The sequence below is a fragment of the Hippoglossus hippoglossus genome, chromosome 14 (assembly GCF_009819705.1).
Source record: "Hippoglossus hippoglossus isolate fHipHip1 chromosome 14, fHipHip1.pri, whole genome shotgun sequence".
Taxonomy (NCBI): domain Eukaryota; kingdom Metazoa; phylum Chordata; class Actinopteri; order Pleuronectiformes; family Pleuronectidae; genus Hippoglossus; species Hippoglossus hippoglossus.
In genome coordinates this window covers 20573761-20580133 of record NC_047164.1, presented here as the reverse complement: position 1 = coordinate 20580133, position 6373 = coordinate 20573761, and positions in this window count along the sequence as shown.

The following is a 6373-nucleotide window of genomic DNA, read 5'->3' as shown; positions in this document are numbered from 1 at the left end:
AAAGATTGCTACTTCCGCACACGGATTCCTGGCAAAAAATGCGAATCCCAACCCATGCCGAAGTGTCCTTGGGCAAGATGCCGAACCCCAAAAACGTCCCCTAATGGATGCTAATTTTATGTATGTAATGTAATTTAATACACAGTATTTAAGATCCAATGTTCACTAAGATGGAATATAATGTACACAGATCAGCCACATTGTGTGGTATTGGCCCCACACAGCCATGTATACTTAAGGATCTAAGTGAAATTATTACTATAATTACTGACAACAGTTTCAACATAAAATGACTGCAGACATTCAGGAAAGTTTAGGTTTCACTATCATTTCTTCTGATAATGACTCCAAGGTTGACCTCAAAGGGTTTTTTTAACAATAGAAATTTCATTGATGATGGCGTTTGCTTGCTGTACATAGAGGTTGAGTGCCTCCCTGTGGTCAAAAAGGGTTTACAAGTTTAACAGCAAATGATCCTGTGGTTATGTTGTGTGGTAAACTAATGGATGTGGTAAGGGTTTTAAGAACAATACAAGGCTAAACTTCACATGGATTAAACAGCTTTTGACATAATCTCCTGAGAAAATTAAATAGCAGCATTATGATTTTAAAAAATTAGAAATTTTATAGAATGGTGTAGATATGAGTACAACAGCAACAAGATATTATAATGTTTGTTTTCGATGAATTATAGTTAGAAAGGCAGCACCCAGCTGACAATTTCCCACAGTAACCAAAAGTTAAACTAGTTAATTTATTACGTGAATGGCATAGCCTTCGATATAACCATCCCACAACCGTTACACTAATGCATAACAACAATTACTATATTGAGATGAGTTTGTGATAAAATGAATCAACGGGTGCAACCATTTCTTTAATCTTTATTACATGTTCGAGTCCAACAATCCTTTTCAAAATACATCATTGACAAAATGACAAGACAAACTAAATACATGCAACAAGCTATAAAGGCAATAAAGAAGAATACAAAAACTTAACATGTTTGTACCTATTTAGGGCCCGAGCACCGAACAGTAGGAGACAGTGGGAGGCTCTATTGAAATTGTAAGGATTATTTTTTTTTTTTTTTTTTTTTTTCAGGCAAATTAATTGGCTTTTGGAGGGCTTTAACATGCTCAAATCGTTACCAAAGTTTGCAGAAAATTAGAAAGTGGTGAAAATGTACGTATTCTGGAGTAATTTTAAATGGGCATGGCAAAATGGCTCAACAGCTCAACCCCCCGCGCCCCCTGGAACGCGTTCACATTGACCGATCTTCACAAAAATTGATACACAGGTGTATCATGACAAACAAACAAAAAGGTCTGAGGTGCAATTTGAAAAACGCAACAGGAAGCCCGCCATTTTGCATTTAGTGGCCATTTTGGCCATTTTTCACATTTTTACTTTGACGAACTTGTCCCAGGGCTTTCATCAGATCAATTTCAAATTGAGATGAGTGTCATTTAAACAAGATGGAGATAAAAACTACCTCAAAGATCGATTTTTCGTCACACGGTGTGACCGTGGCGCATGGCGTGGCATCAAGGTTTGATTACACGCCATCAAAACACAAGGTTCTGTATCTCGGACATACATGGACCATGAATCCTTTGATGCTGATAATGCAGGAGTGGAGTTGTTTGTTGACGGCTGAGCATCAAAGGCTACAACCAAAAACAAAGGAAGCTGGACTTCAAACCTGTCTCAGAGCAGTGGCAGCTGCTGAGAAGGCTGTGATATATGATGTTGTGATATGTGATGTTGTGATATATGATGATGATGGCTTTACTGGTGCCATATGCTTGGCCCTATTGTATTTCGAAGGATTTGTATTTCCCTTTTGGGGCTTTTTCAGGGCCTAGCCATACTCAAATTCTCACCAAAGCATGTGCTCGGGCCCATTATTATTGTTATTATTATAATAATATTTTGTTATTATTATTATTTTATTTTTTTCAGGCAAATGAATTGGCTTTTTGAGGGCTTTAATTATGTTTTGTGTTTTTATTTTTATATTAAATTTCAGCAAATAAATTCCTAACATCTAAATCTTACACACAGAAACTTTAATTATTATTATTATTATTATTAATTTTTTTTTTTTTTTTCCAGGCAAATTAAATGGCTTTTTGAGGGCTTTAATTGAATTTGTTTTTAATGAAGGTTGGTATTAAATGGCTGGTAAATACGATATGAGAAAATCATCATCAGTGTAAAAGGTGTATCTTTGTTATTATTATTGTATCATTGTCATAATTAATATATAAATAAAACCAATTGTAAAAAATGTAAGAAACATGGTTTGTCTTGTGTTGCTGTGTTGTGTTGTTGTGAACAGTAGCACACTAAACCATTCACACTGATGTGTTTAACTCCAACACTGTGTTAATTGATCAGAGCCATGAATCCTGTATCTATATTCAGAAAGACATACACAGGTAGATGTTACCTTACTTGTTATACTTATTTACAAAATTAAACATATTTACAATATTTACATCATTATAATATTTTGGACAAACTTTTATATACACATCCCTCTCTTCTTTGTACAATGATTGTCTGCTGGTTCAGGAGTTTGTCTTTGTTCTAGACCTTCACTGTCCCCAGCTGCTGCTCCTCTCTCCTCCACATCCTCAACAAACTTCAGCTCGTTCTCTCTCTCACTGAGCTTTTTAAAGATCGAGTCTGCTGCAGCTTCACCTCCAGCCTCCTCTGTCCGACCTTCAGCAGGTTGACCTGCTCCTTCAGAGCCTGGTTCTCCTTGTCTACCTCCTCTCTACTCCAGCTCGTCTCTGCCTCCACCTTTCTGCAGCTCAGTCTCTCAGATCGAGTCTGCTGCAGCTTCACCTCCTGCCTCCTCTGTCCGACCTTCAGCAGGTTGACCTGCTCCTTCAGAGCCTGGTTCTCCTTGTCCACCTCCTTCTCTCTACTCCAGCTCATCTCTGCCTCCACCTCTCTGCAGTTCAGTCTCTCAGATTGAGTCTGCTGCAGCTTCACTTCGAGGGTCTCTGCCCGACTCTTCTTCAGCTCCTTTTCTTTAGCCGTGAGCACGGCCAGGCAGTCTATGTAAGCGTTGGTTTGAGCTCTTTTTTCCTTAGTAGCACTCACGATGAGCTGGTTCTTGTGTATCAGCTCATCCTCCAGCCTCCTCTGTCCGACCTTCAGCAGGTCGACCTCCTCCTTCAGAACCTGGTTCTCCTTCTCCACCTCCACCTCTCTGCTCCAGCTCGTCTCGGGCTGAGGTGGCTCCTGGTGCAGACTTGCCTCCAGTCTCCCACACTTGGCCTGACACTCAGTGAGCTCGACCAGGCAGACCATGTAGGCTCTGAAACGATTACGTTGTTTCCTGGTCTCTTTTTTCACGAGACCATCCTTTTCTCTCAGCTGCTCCTGCAGCTGCTCCACCTGCTCCTTCAGAGACGAGGTTCCATCTTTGAGAGCCATAATCTCACCCACCTCTGTCAGACTCTTCTTCAGCTCCTGTTAGAGATGGCTGGTTTGAGAGAGAGAGAGAGAGAGAGAGAGAGAGAGAGAGAGAGAAAGAGAGAGAGACACGGAGAGATGGCTGGTTTGAGAGACAGAGACAGAGAGAGAGAGAGAGAGACACAGAGAGACAGAGAGATGGCTGGTTTGAGCCATCTCTCTGAGAGATGGCTCAAACCAGCCATCTCTCTGTCTCTCTGTGTCTCTCTCTCTCTCTCTCTCTGGTTTGAGCCATCTCTCAGAGATGGTTTGAGCCATCTCTCAGAGAGATGGCTCAAACCAGAGAGAGAGAGAGACACAGAGGCAAAACTTCCCTCATCAGTCAACATGGCAACCAGATGCTTCCATTTGAATTTGAATCTGAATTTGATTGGCAGTGACAGCTGTTGACTTTTTGACTTTGCCTTAAAAACTGTAGTTAGAGTTAGCATCACGCTATCACGTATCACTCATTCATTTAAATAGCAACATTAAATGGCAAGAATACCACAGGAATCAATATAAGCAGCAGAAAACACAAGACAAGCCGTCAACAATATTCCCACATTTGTCATGAAAGCAACCACCCTCTTGAAAACCAGTTGGTGCAACTCAAGGGGTTTGTCTCATTTGAATAAATACATTTCACAACAACCAGCACAGAAACCAGCACATTATCAACATTTAACAGCAGCAGGTAACAGCAGCAGCTTCATATTTTACAGTAGCATCATTTCAAACTTGAATTATGAGCCTGAATTGTAGAGGTTAGCATGCTGGATAAATACAGAGTTCAAGAGTGGGAGACATGACCTCACACAAGGTCAGAGTGCAATAACAAACTGTCTTCAACTTTAACTGTATTTAAGGCAGAGTCAAAAAGACAACAGCCAATCAGAGGTCTCCTGTTGAAGGTGTGCAATCAGATTCGTGCTGTTGTCACAGCCCCAGTGGAATTATGATGGAATTACACTGTCAATCAAAATCAGCTTCAAAGTCAAATGTTCGCATCTGGTTGCTATGGTGATGAAAACACAGAAGCATGTGCATCATCAGTCACCATAGCAACCAGATGCTTCCATTTGAATTTGAATCTGAATTTGATTGGCAGTGACAGCTGTTGTCTTTTTGACTTTGCCTTAAATACTGTAGTTAGAGTTAGCATCACGCTATCACGTATCACTCATTCATTTAAATAGCAACATTAAATGACAAGAATACCACAGGAATCAATATAAGCAGCAGAAAACACAAGACAAGCCGTCAACAATATTCCCACATTTGTCATGAAAGCAACCACCCTCTTGAAAACCAGTTGGTGCAACTCAAGGGGTTTGTCTCATTTGAATAAATACATTTCACAACAACCAGCACAGAAACCAGCACATTATCAACATTTAACAGCAGCAGGTAACAGCAGCAGCTTCATATTTTACAGTAGCATCATTTCAAATTTGAATTATGAGCCTGAATTGTAGAGGTTAGCATGCTGGATAAATACAGAGTTCAAGAGTGGGAGACATGACCTCACACAAGGTCAGAGTGCAATAACAAACTGTCTTCAACCCTAACTGTATTTAAGGCAGAGTCAAAAAGACAACAGCCAATCAGAGGTCTCCTGTTGAAGGTGTCCAATCAGATTCGTGCTGTTGTCACAGCCCCAGTGGAATTATGATGGAATTACACTGTCCATCAAAATCAGCTTCAAAGTCAAATGTTCACATCTGGTTGCTATGGTGATGAAAACTCAGAAGCATGTGCATCATCAGTCACCATAGCAACCAGATGCGAACATTTGAATTTGAATCTGAATTTGATTGGCAGTGACAGCTGTTGACTTTTTGACTTTGCCTTAAATACTGTAGTTAGAGTTAGCATCACGCTATCACGTATCACTCATTCATTTAAATAGCAACATTAAATGACAAGAATACCACAGGAATCAATATAAGCAGCAGAAAACACAAGACAAGCCGTCAACAATATTCCCACATTTGTCATGAAAGCAACCACCCTCTTGAAAACCAGTTGGTGCAACTCAAGGGGTTTATCCCATTTGAATAAATACATTTCACAACAACCAGCACAGAAACCAGCACATTATCAACATTTAACAGCAGCAGGTAAAAGCAGCAGCTTCATATTTTACAGTAGCATCATTTCAAACTTGAATTATGAGCCTGAATTGTAGAGGTTAGCATGCTGGATAAATACAGAGTTCAAGAGTGGGAGACATGACCTCACACAAGGTCAGAGTGCAATAACAAACTGTCTTCAACTTTAACTGTATTTAAGGCAGAGTCAAAAAGACAACAGCCAATCAGAGGTCTCCTGTTGAAGGTGTCCAATCAGATTCGTGCTGTTGTCACAGCCCCAGTGGAATTATGATGGAATTACACTGTCAATCAAAATCAGCTTCAAAGTCAAATGTTCGCATCTGGTTGCTATGGTGATGAAAACACAGAAGCATGAGCATCATCAGTCACCATAGCAACCAGATGCGAACATTTGAATTTGAATCTGAATTTGATTGGCAGTGACAGCTGTTGACTTTTTGACTTTGCCTTAAATACTGTAGTTAGAGTTAGCATCACGCTATCACGTATCACTCATTCATTTAAATAGCAACATTAAATGACAAGAATACCACAGGAATCAATATAAGCAGCAGAAAACACAAGACAAGCCGTCAACAATATTCCCACATTTGTCATGAAAGCAACCACCCTCTTGAAAACCAGTTGGTGCAACTCAAGGGGTTTGTCTCATTTGAATAAATACATTTCACAACAACCAGCACAGAAACCAGCACATTATCAACATTTAACAGCAGCAGGTAACAGCAGCAGCTTCATATTTTACAGTAGCATCATTTCAAACTTGAATTATGAGCCTGAATTGT